At 44.3% G+C, this 12,192-nt stretch overlaps 1 protein-coding gene across 3 annotated transcripts in view; it reads right to left on the reverse strand.

Moving 5' to 3' along the window:
- Positions 1 to 12,192, reverse strand: part of TFDP2 (transcription factor Dp-2) — a 147,694-nt gene that overhangs the window by 113,533 nt on the left and 21,969 nt on the right. The gene's annotated exons all lie outside the window — the stretch shown is intronic.

Raw genomic sequence — 12,192 nt, forward strand, 5'->3', positions numbered from 1 at the left:
TATATGGAAGCCGATTTAGCTTACCAAACGATTTGTATTTTAGTCCTTTCAAACCAGAGATTTACACAACACAGCTAGGAAAGTCACAAGCCTTCTTCCTCTGTGGTTAACCAACACAACCTGGTCACTTCCCACCCTCGGCCTGTGACTGATCAGTGAAGGAGCAGTAGTACACTGGATGAGGTCATCCCTCTGCTCCTCTCCCACAATTTTTCTTATCAGCATTTGTGCAATGTAGCACATCGGACTAGCTCTTAGTACCGCCTCTCACTCTCCCCGGCTGAGTGGAGCCGTGTGGGGGGGGTTACCGAAACTGATATCCAGACAACATCAGGTACAATTTTTAATTCCACAAAATATATATTGAGAGGTCTGTGAAATTTGACATATTGGCCAGTGTTTTTTGTACACCGATTATGAAAGAAATATAGGGATAGCAATCGCTGAAACTTTCTGAAAGTGCCTGGCTGGAAGCCTACTAATTTCTCCCACAACATGTCTCTTTCATAAGCTAAACTCTTCACAGAAAAAAATTGGTGATGTAAATGCATGCCAGCAAATTGCACTTCTGAGCAGCCATTGAAAGGAAGCCAATATGTGGATTGATCTGGTGGAGGGTTCTAGGTGAGGGCAGTGAAGTGAAATACAACCAAACTTAGATCAGTGATGCAAGTTCCTGTTTTAGGATGCTCTAAACCAGAGTTCCGTAAAACCCAATGGTTACTCTAGAGCAGAGGTGTCAAAATAAATTCAATTGCGGGCCGCATCAGCATTATGGTTGCCCTCAAAGGGTCAGTTGCATCTGTAAGACTAGATGTGCACAACACACCACTCACCCTTATATCAGATGTCAAGCCCTGGAGTCAGCTGCTGTAGTTCGCTGAATGCGGAGACCAGGAGAGGCAGGGATGAGGGGGTGTTGCAGCTGCATGGAGAAGGGCAGGATCTGATGGAGGAGTTCTGTCCTCCTCTCTGCTGCGGACTGCTCAGACAAGGTAGGGGAGGAGACAAGGGGTGTTCCTCAGCTGCATAAGAGGTGCGAGGGCCACATGAAATGTACTGGTGGGCCGGATTTGGTCTGCAGGCCTTGTGTTTGACAAATGTGCTGTAGAGGGTTCCTTGAGCAATGAGTAATTTCTGCCTCTAAGGTGAGTTCTTTTAGTGGGTATATATGGGAGGTTAGCTTCTGTGGTGGGCTATGTCAGCACTGTGGCTAGGTGCCCCATTCGCCCACTTAGGTTTTAAGGTGCGACACCTTCAGCAGTGGGCCACATCTTGCCATAGTAGTTTTTATTTGGGCCATCTGTAGAGGGCTTCTTTTGGGGATTGCTCTGGCCTAGACCCCTGAGTTGGCATCCTGTACCCTGTCCATTCACATTGGGTGTGCAGGGGGGAGTGATTGTTATCAGAGCTGGGTTTGGGGAGGTGGTTTAGGGGATACTATATATTGGGTGGATGTACATGGGGGTGTTGGCTTGTAGAGGGACCAGCTTGGTGCCACACGCTGAGGTTTTATATTTCAATAAACTTGATAGGTTACGCTAGGTGTGATAGATCTTTTTGTTTTTTGTGTTTGGAGTCTCAGATGAGTAACCAATAACAGCAGTGATATTTTTACCTATCTCTAAAAGAGAATACTTCCCAGTGAGCACAAATGTTAGGGGCATACTGACCACCACACTAATGCACTGTGAGCTGTATACAGTATAAGGTAATCATTAGCGGGGATTCCCTGAGCCCGGAAAGATTGTGCAAGGGTTCCCCCACGTCATTATACATATCTGTTTAAAAGAAGCCATTTCAGACAAATGGTTTGTGAACCACATGCAGCCCTCTCATTCATTCTGTGCTCCCTGAGTGCTTTAAAATTTCACCTAAATGAGGCCTCCAGAAGATAAAGTCTATAATTCTTTATGTAATCTTCCAGGTCAATATGAGGATTCTTCAAAACGTTTCTGCGCTTTTTTTTTTTAATACGTTTCCCAGCCATCTTCACCACAGCGTGACAACTCTAAAAAAGTCAGCTGGTTGACCAGACAAACTAGTCACATGGCACTCAGACATGACCAATTACTACTCCTCCCACCCTCACCACTTCCAATGAAAATATAAAAAGTGCAGAAACTTTTTGAAGACTCGTCATATTTTAAAGCCCCTTTCTCCGAGATAATCAGTTACAACTGTTACTACGGTATATCACTAATTACTATATTGCGATATTTTTTCTGGAATCAAGTAGGTTTTCAACAGGCCAGATTTAAAGAGTTCAGCTTTAAAGAGACATGTATAGTGACCAGACACTGTTATCTTATTTGATGTGCTCCATGAATGATCTGAGATTATATATTTTAAAGCAGTTCAAAAGTTTAAGAAGTTATACAATTTTTAACATTAAAAGAATCGTCATGCAATATACTAAAAAAAACACATATCTGCCTGACTGAAACCAAACCATTTTTTGAACATTTTCTTAACCTTCCTCCCCCCATTCCCACCATACTCACCTATTTTACCCCCCCAGTTCTTCTACTGTAAACTCACGCAATACTGGCACCGAGTCCACCAGTGTTTTGCCACAATGTTTACCTATGGTTGATGCATCTTCTACTTCTCTTTGCCTGCATGTGTGCAGTAGAATCCCACAGGCTTATATAGGGTTCTACTGTGCATGTATAGGAAGACTTGGGGCCAGAATTTACAGACTGTCCTGACGATTTTCTCTAGTCTCCACTCCAGTGATCTCCTCCAATCTCCAGAAATCAATTCACAGGACAGGAAGACTCACATCACAAATAACTTCATTGCCGCTCTCTCCAGTGGATAATGGGAGATGTAGGCTCCACAAATTATTTGTGAGTGATGGGAGGATTCCGGTACTGAGAGATAGTTGGCTGCATATGCAAGTCCACTGTAAGTGTAGTCTTTGGGTCAAAATGGCACCAATATCTGGCACATGTACAGTAGTGGCAGGAAGGTAATGTATTGCTACTTACTGTGTGTGGTTTCATTGATATTTAGGTGTAGACCACCACCATACACAACGGCCATACCCAGTGGGAAGGCACATCAAAAGTGGTTCCTGCAGCAGGTGACTATGTTGCTATGGGACATAATTTCCATCAGCTCACACCACCTCCCCACCTTCAAGATTCTGCCAACCTCCTTCTCACCACTGCTCCCGATACCCATCCTCTTTCCCTGCTCTTACCACCCCCACACCAAAGTCCCCCTCTGCGCTTACTGCCACCATACCAATGCATACTTCTTTGCTCTTTACCACTGCAAGAAAGCATCCTTTCTTATTCAGTATGTACAGACAGACACACTTTTGCAAGTCCCTGCTTTAAAGTAAGCGACAGGGTTTCAGTTTGAGCTTCCTAAGCCTACAGTTTAAAGGGTGTGTGTATATTATCTATCTATCTATCTATCTATCTATCTATCTATATATATACACATATACACACACACACACACACACACACAAATGTGTTTTTGTTCTCCAAAAGGTTGCCATAAATCTTACTGCCAGTTCTGTTCTGGACTTTCTCAGTGAGCTTTCCATGAGCTTCATGCCCACTAAACAGTGGTCCAATCAACAGAGCTGTTCACGGAGTTTGAGCGCTGTTGGCTTTTTTTTTTTCTTCTTCTTATGAATTACAATGTATACTGTTCTTTGTAGCTTTCAATAGAACATGTAATTGTGCTTTAACCACTTCAATGCAGGGCATTTTCACCCCCTTCCTGCCAAGGCCAATTTTCAGCTTTCAGCGCTGTAATGTTTTGAAGAACAATTATGCAGTCATACAACACTGTACTCATATAAAATTTTGATCTTTTTCCACAAATAAAGCTTTCTTTTGGTGCTATTTGATCACCTCTGGATTTTTTGTTTTTTTGCGCTATAAACAAAAAGGAGCAACAATTTTGAAAAAAATAAAAAAATTTTTTTACTTTTTGCTATACTAAATATCCCAATGTTTAAAAAAAACAAAAAAAATAAAATAAAAAATTTCTTCCTCAGTTTAGGCAGATATATATTCTTCTACATTTTTTTGGGGGGGGGGAGGCAATAAACGTGTATTAAATGGTTTGCGCAAAAGTTATAGCGCCTACAAAATAGGAGATAGATCTATGGCATTTTTGTTTTATTATTTTACTAGTAATGGCAGCGATCTGCGATTTTGTCAGGACTATGATATTGCGGCAGACAGATCAGATACTATTTTGGGACCACTGACAATTATACAGTGATCAGTGCTAAATCATATGAAAAAAAATCCTTTATATATCAAACTCCTGCTTACAGTAGGAAAATGTAAACGGCACATTATGGCAGAAGGCGGCATCCTATGGCTGGCTGTACAGCTAATAAAGTGACATTCTACATCTGTCCTGCCAGAAGTCATAATTACAGTATGGAAGAAGAGTTCTCGTCTCAGCTTTTTCCTCACTGGCAGTTAAATACACAAGCTTACTTTTCCATACAAACCGCTTATGTCCAGTCAACCCAATGCCAGCACAGAGCCAAGCTACACAGATCTGTGCCTCCTCCTATATCTCTCCATCCACCCAACGTCCCAACATGGCATTCACTTGTACACAGCTGGTCTGAAAATCCTAAAATTCAAACTACCTATCTGCACTGTATAGTTTTAAAATATAATGAATTCTGAAGTATAAACACTACAAACGTGCAATACGAACCCTTTTAAAGGGTAATGTAAACAAATAATGTCTCTAACTGATAGCCTCATGAGTTTTGAAGATGTGGTCACGTCACAGCTGTACTGTTCGTTGTTCTCCTTGCTGGAGAAGAAACTGTATCCTAGGACACATAAAGGCGATCAACTCCCTGCTTTTACTCCATTTATCCTGTGGATCTCAGCTTACCTTCACCTCTTCTGCTGCTTCTTGATCATTACCTCACCACCAGTCATCAGCTGGGCAGATCTAACATGAGAGAGCAAAGACCTGCTTCTCTACCAAAATGGCCATTTCCACCATCCAGACAAAGCAGGGGATGGAGCATGACAAGCCGGACCTTGAGACAGTGAAGTGCCTAGTCCTTTGACCTCCACATGACTTTTTTGTAGTTTGAAAGTGTTACCAAACTCAGGATCCTGCATCCACTATATCTGATCTCCCACATGTGAAGCTTGCCCCCAAGGCTCTGTTCTATCAGGAGATTGATTGGGAACAGTGGAAGAAGGGAAGGATCAGAGACGACAGGATCAAACAGCCTTTTTACACAATGCAGAGAATTAAACCCTTAGGTCCTACAGTGAGTATAACAAGTATGCTTTACTGCATATACACACTGATTTTATGGTTGTGGGTTTAGTAACACTTTAAGAGTATGTATAGCCATCTTTTACATTTTTTGGTGGAGTAGGGGAGAATTGGATCCTCTGTAAGCATTTTATTGGGGGGGGTGTGTGTGTGTGTGTGTGTGTGTGTGTGTGTGTGTGTGTGTGTGTGTCCACTGGGAAAATGTACCCTCTCTATTTGTCCTTATGACTAATGCCACTGGGACAGATCGTAATGGGATATCCAAAGTTTTATCGGTTGTCATCAGAATAGGAGGAGAAAAGGGGGACATTGCCTTGGAGACCCCTGTTCCAGTGACAGCTCTGTGAGGCTCCATCAACACTGGTGTAAAAAATGTTGCTTCTACAGGAGTTTTGTGTTCGGCCTGTTGAAGCAGCTCAACATTATCCTGTGTTTACGCACATTAGAACGTTTACAGGCATAATTTTGAGATCAACGTTTAAAGGCAGGAAAAAAAAAAAAATCTGATTGGAGCTCAGTGGCAGAAAATACGTAAAAAAAATAAAATATATTAGAGATATATATATATATATATATATATATATCCATCTTAAACTCGTCTAAACGTTCTAAATGAGCATTTTCTTACTCCAAAGAGAACAGACGGGTTTTTTTTTTAAGCCCAGTGTGCATGGAGCCTAACAGGGCAGTTTCTCCTCACTTTTAAAAAGGTTTCCCCATCACCTATTGTTGTGTTTTCAAGACAAAAATTGGAAGAAATGTACCAGATACCACCAGTGAAGCAATGTATTGGGTATGTAATCTTAGTCCTAAGGTCATCCAAAGAACTACATTTATTTATCTGAAGCTATTAAGACCCCTTTCACACCACACCGCCCATAGCGTGGGCGGTAAAACGCGCTATTTTTAGCTGTGTTTACCGCCGGATTTGCGGCGCATTTCGGCCGCTAGCGGGGCGCTTTTACCCCCCGCTAGTGGCCGAGAAAGGGTTAAAACTGCCAGCAATACGCTGCAATTGCCGCGTTTTGCCAGCGGTATTACATTGCTGCACCATTGATTTCAATGGGGAGCAGTGGTGTAGGAGCGGTAAACACACCGCTCCTTCACCGCTCCAAAGAAGCTGCTGGCAGGACTTTTCAATGACGTCCTGCCAGCGCACCGATATAGTGTGAAAGCCCTTGGGCTTTCTCACTACAAACAATGGTGCAGCTTTTTTAGGGCGGATTGCAGGCGCTATTTCTAACGCTACAGCGCCTGCAAAACGCCCTGGTGTGAAAGGGGTCTAAAGCTTAAATCTGAACCAGGGCTTATGGTCTTCCAGCATTACACTGAAAAGAGCTTCTGGTAACAGGAACTACTGTATTTATCGGCGTAGAACACGCACTTTTTTTCCCTCTTAAAATCAGGGGGAAATCGTGGGTGCATGTTATACGCCAATCCCCACCAACTGTGAGCCTCTCGGCCGTTCTCGGTGGCTCTCGCAGTCCTGCGTGAGCCGCCGAGAGGCCGAAAGCCGTCAAGAATGGCCGAGAGCTACCGAGGGCCGCCAAGATACACAGGACATCCGGCTCCTTATCTCGGCGGCGCTATTTTTAAACGGCAAGGCTGCAAATGACACTGACAAGGCTGCATTGATGGGCATTTAAATGTACGTTTTTCTCCTTAAAATTCCCTCCTAAACTTGTGGTGCATGTTATACACCGGCGTGTGTTATATGCTGATAAATAATAAGTGCAATGCCATTAAAACAGCTATGATTGATGAATCTGCTGCAAAATGGTGTTATGTTTATATTTAACATGTCATACATTTACTGAATGTGCATGACCTATTTCCCACAACGGCACACCTTCCTTAACCCATTTCCTGGCCGGCCGCCAATTTCTGTACACTGTGATAAAAACTGATGCCAAGACAGAACGTAACATGAGCATATGTTATGTATTTTTCAAAGCGTTACATTAACCTATTAAAATTACAAACGTTTCTGAAAGATGACTTCATGAAAACCCATTAATTTCATGTCATTCTGATATCACTTGGCAAGGAGTGGATTGTTCTGATAAAGTGGACCTGTTGTCTTTCTAAGCCGGGCAAAGTGAAACGTTGGCTTTCACAAAGAGCTCACTGGCAGTACTCATTCACCTTCCATTTGCTCCTTTGTTGCTCCATTTGGCTGCAGGAAATAAAGAAAAAGCTCTGGTGCTCCAGATAATAGAGGGGTCATCGGGGGCATTGCTAGGTCTGCACGCCAGTGGTAAGCAATTTTTTGCAGGCAAGGGCTGGTGTTGGCGTTTCAATCATTATGGCACCATGGTTGATTTGGTGTCAGGGTGATCAAAGCGCATTGTTTCTATTCTTACATTGTAATATATAATGAAGTGGTTCAACTCACCATAATGCAGAATCAGTGGGAGCCCCGGGCGTGTCACTTGCCACATCTCCTGCCACCAGATGCCTCATATCACTTGCCACCGTCGCCTGTCACCAGATGCAGCTTAACTGGCTACTGTCACCTGCCCCTAGATGTGGATTGTGACTTGCCACGTCACCTGCCACCATTTGCAGATTGTCACTTGCCATCATTTGCTCCCACATTGAAGTGGCCTAGCTGTGAGGGTGGAAGAGTGGTGACGTGCAGGCGGAGAGAGAAGTCATCTCTGCTCGTCCGCCCGCTCGTCTCTCTCCTCCACCTCTAATGCCGCCCGCCCGCACAGCAGTGACCCACTGGTTAGGCAGGGACGCAAGAGACTTGGGGCTATGGGCTCCAGATTCGGGACTCCAGCATTGATAGCCACACCTATGGGGTCATGATTTAGCCTTCCTTACATACTATATGCAAACAGCACTAGTGTTGTCAAATAGGGATGGGAGAGTGTCCTCAGCCCTGTACTTCAAGTTGCTTAGGCTAACCATAGACCTACACACATCCCCTCCAATTTTACCCAATCCCCACCAAACAGAGACATTTCCCCTGGTGGCTATGGTATTCAGACAGCCATAGCACCTGCCTATCTGAATACCTGAACAGTATCTGTATCTGACTGTACCACAACATTTTTTTTTTTTTAAACAAAGTTTAATCGAGCTAACAGAGCGCCACTGCCAACTGGCCCAAATTGGCGTGGTTTATAGCCAGCCTGTCTTTTTGCTTCCAGCAACCATTTAGTAAGGAAGCTATATTATACAGCCAAGGTGGAGATGGCAATAATACAAACCCGTTACCTTAATGAGCGAAGCACCTTTAAGTATAACGAAAGGCAAAACTTTTTTAGTTTTGGATAGAGTGGAAAGCGAATAGAACACCGGTCAGTTTTTACTGCTGCTCATGCCCCCATTAGGGAGATTCCCACCTCTATTTCTCCCATTTATCATGATCACTAAGGCTAGGTTCACATTGCTGCGATGCGGGAACGCCGCGAATCTGCGGCGTTTTCCCGCATCGCATACCTCCCGCCGGCAGTTCACACTGCCCTATGCGGACGGCTGGGGGTGTCAATGTTATGTTAATGACACCACCAGATCCGTCGGCATATCGCAGTGCGATCTGCCAACTCGCACAGGAATCGGATCGCATGGTGTGAACCCCCATGCGATCCGATTCCGTTGCGGACCCAAAAAAGGGTCCCGTGCGAGTTTGCTGCGGGACCGCTGCGAGTTCAGCCATACTATCTGTATGGCTGAACTCGCAGCGCTACGGAGATCGGATGTGATTTGCTGTGCGAATCACATCCGGATCTCCCCCCGCAGCGGTGTGAACCCAGCCTAAAAGTGAAAGTAAAAGAAAATCCCACATTTTGGGTCGTCTCTAGAAAAGTAATAGAGGGGAAAACTTCCAATGTGGACACTAGTTCTGATGACCTGGGGGTCTCCAAGGAATTCCCTTAATTTGCAAGGATTTGCTCTCACTTCCTGTTTGCTTAAGTAACAGAAAGTGAAGGGAAATCTCCACAAGGGGACACAGATGGGGGGGGTAAATCAGTCAGGGGTTATAACCCTACCTTACTCTAACCAAAATGAAAAAAAAAATTGTCTATAGTTCTACTTTAAGGGCCAGTTTGCACTACTTGCACACTAATCCACAGTGTTTTAGTATGCAGGCAGCTCTCCATTCCGGCAGCAGTGAGTCAGTGATACATAGTGCTGTGATGTGTGTTTCAGCGCATCACAGTTCTTTTTCCGGGTCAATTTTATTTGACCGCTTAAAGATCGCCTAAAGACCACCTACCACAGATATATTGCAGCAGGGTGGCTCTATTGTACAAAATGACGTACCTGTATGCCATTTCATGCAATAGACAGCGGGGGGGCGTGCGTGCGCTGATTGGTCAGAGGGGGAGCCAATTAGCAAGTCCGGCAGAAGCGATGTCTGCCGGGACCCGCCGATCATTCCCCAGAGAGGTAAACAAGACAGATCGCTGCTCTGACAGGGAAGAACACGGTGATCTTGTGTTTCTGTTAAGCAGGAACACAAATCTCTGTGTTTCCCCAGTCAGTCCATCCCCCACACAGTTAGCAAGCACGTCCTGAGGACACACTTAACCCTTCGATTTCACCTTTGGTGTTAGCCTCTTCCCTGCCAGTATCATTAGTACAGTAACCCTGCATATTTTTAGCACTGATCACTGTAATAACATCACCTGGTTCCCAAAAAAGTGTCAGTTAAGCCGCGTACACACGGGCGGACTGTCTGGCCAACTTAGTCCGTCAAAACACATTTCAGCGGACAGTCGGCTCGTGTGTGGGCTTCAGCTGACTTTTTCAGCGTGCAGTCTGGCGTACTAAGTATTTCGGAATTTCCGTAATATTGTCCGTCATACTTTGGTTTCAGCGGACAATCTGCTCGTCAGTAGGCTAGTTCGACGGACTAAGTATGGCGCATGCTCAAAGGATTTACACGGCGAAAGGTTGCATTGCTGTGTATTGGACTTCCTATTTCTAGTCCCGTCGTACGTGCTGTACACGTCATCGCGCAAGCTTTCGACGGACTGTTTGTGCATCCGTGTGTGGTCAAGTCCGTTCATTCGAAAGTAGGACGGACTGTCCGTCGGATTGTCTGACGGACTAAGTTGGCCATACAGTCCGTCCTGTGTGTATGCGGCTTCAGGTGTCCGATTTGTCCACCTCAATTTCGTAGTCCCACTAAAAATCGCTGATCACCGCTATTACTAGAAAAAAAAAATGCCATAAAAATATCCCTACTAATTTCTACCAAAAATATGTAGCAGAATACATATTGGCCTAAATTTAGGAAGAAATTAGATTTTATATTTTTTTTATTGGATAGGTCTTAAAGCAAAATGTAAAAAATAGGGTTTTTCCTCAAAACTTTTTTTTGTTTTTAGCTCAATAAAATAAAAAACGCAGGAGGTGATCAAATACCACCAAAAGAAATCCATTTGTGTGAACAAAAAGACAATTTTATTTGGATACAAAGTCCCATGACTGCCCAATTGTCAGTTAAAGTAACGCAGTGCTGCATCAAAAAAAAATATTTTCCAACTCATGAAGGGGGTTATACCTTCTGGGGCTGAAGTGGTTAAAGTACACAAAAGTGACACCTCATTTATGTCACTGCATAGTAGCATGGTGTGTAGAACTGCTGTACAGTGACATGCAATGCCTTCCTATACATTGCATGTCTGCAGATTATTGCGCCGCAGCTGCTGGATGTATTGCTGTGTGAACAGGACACATAGAAAACAATTGTTTGTGTGTTGTAGCAGTGACCAGCATTGATCCAGTGTGGTAAAATGGAGGTCATCGCTGTGTTTACAGTACATAAGGGTTCACCTTAAAGCCAGCCATAGACAGTTCAAATCTGTGCCAGTTCACCAGGAACCGGCTGAGGATTCGAACCATGTATTGGCACGGCGATTGCACACACGTCGAACAATCGATCAGCTTAAGTACAACCATCCTGCCAGATTTAACAAGTGATTATCGTTATTGAGATGACGACTTTCCCCGCCCCATCACTTGGCGTAAAATAAAGTATGTCATTAAAGATGGAAGATAAAAAAGTTTGCCATTCAACGCTGCTCCAGTTTTGATAAGTTCCCCTCACTGTGTTTTGCACATATTCATAGCACTTTGTGCTCATTCTTGCGAAAATAATTTTTATTGTTTTTTAAAAGGGTATGACATACAACACAGAGCCTATTGGGCATACCCAGGCGCAACAGGTCTCAAGGATCAGAACTAAACAGCTAACTGTAAATCCCCCTCCCAACCCTCTCCCCCTGTGCAACATGCCCACCCCCGTAAATTAGGATAAAGAAGTCCACACAAAACCATCAATACGAAGGTGATACTCCTACATTCTCCAATATCATCTACCAACCTATCAAGGCAGCCAGTCGGATTTTACATGTGAATGCCGCTAGCAATAATCACTATGTTCTCCCAGAGCGGACATCTTTCCCTGCCACGAGAACACAAATGGCCACCTGTGGTTGCAGGAAAGAAATTAGCTTTGTCTATGGCCAGCCTAAAGCCCCGTACACACGAGCGGACTTTTCAACATCCAAAGTCCGTCAGACCGAGTCCGTCAGACTATCCGATCGTGTGTGGGCTGCAACGGACTTTAGCTTCGCAAAAGTCTGACGGACTTTAGAAATGAAGCATGCTTCAAATTTTCCCGACGGAACTCCGCCGGACCCGGTCCCCTTCGAAAAATTCGCTAGTGTGTGTGCTACTCCGACGGACTAAAACCGACGCTAGGGCAGCTATTGGCTACTGTCTATGAACTTCCTACGTCGAATCCAGTCGTACGTCATCACGTTCGACTCCGTCGGAGTTTGGTGTGATGGTGTGTGGTCAAGTCCGTTCGGTCGAAAAGTCCGCCAGAACTCCGTCGGAAGTCCTTTGGAGGTCTGTCAGACTTAATCCCTCTCGTGTGTA

This window comes from Lithobates pipiens, unplaced genomic scaffold (genome assembly GCF_037356315.1).
Source record: "Lithobates pipiens isolate NorthernLeopardFrog02 unplaced genomic scaffold, aLitPip1_a1.2 Scaffold_18, whole genome shotgun sequence".
NCBI lineage: Eukaryota > Metazoa > Chordata > Amphibia > Anura > Ranidae > Lithobates > Lithobates pipiens.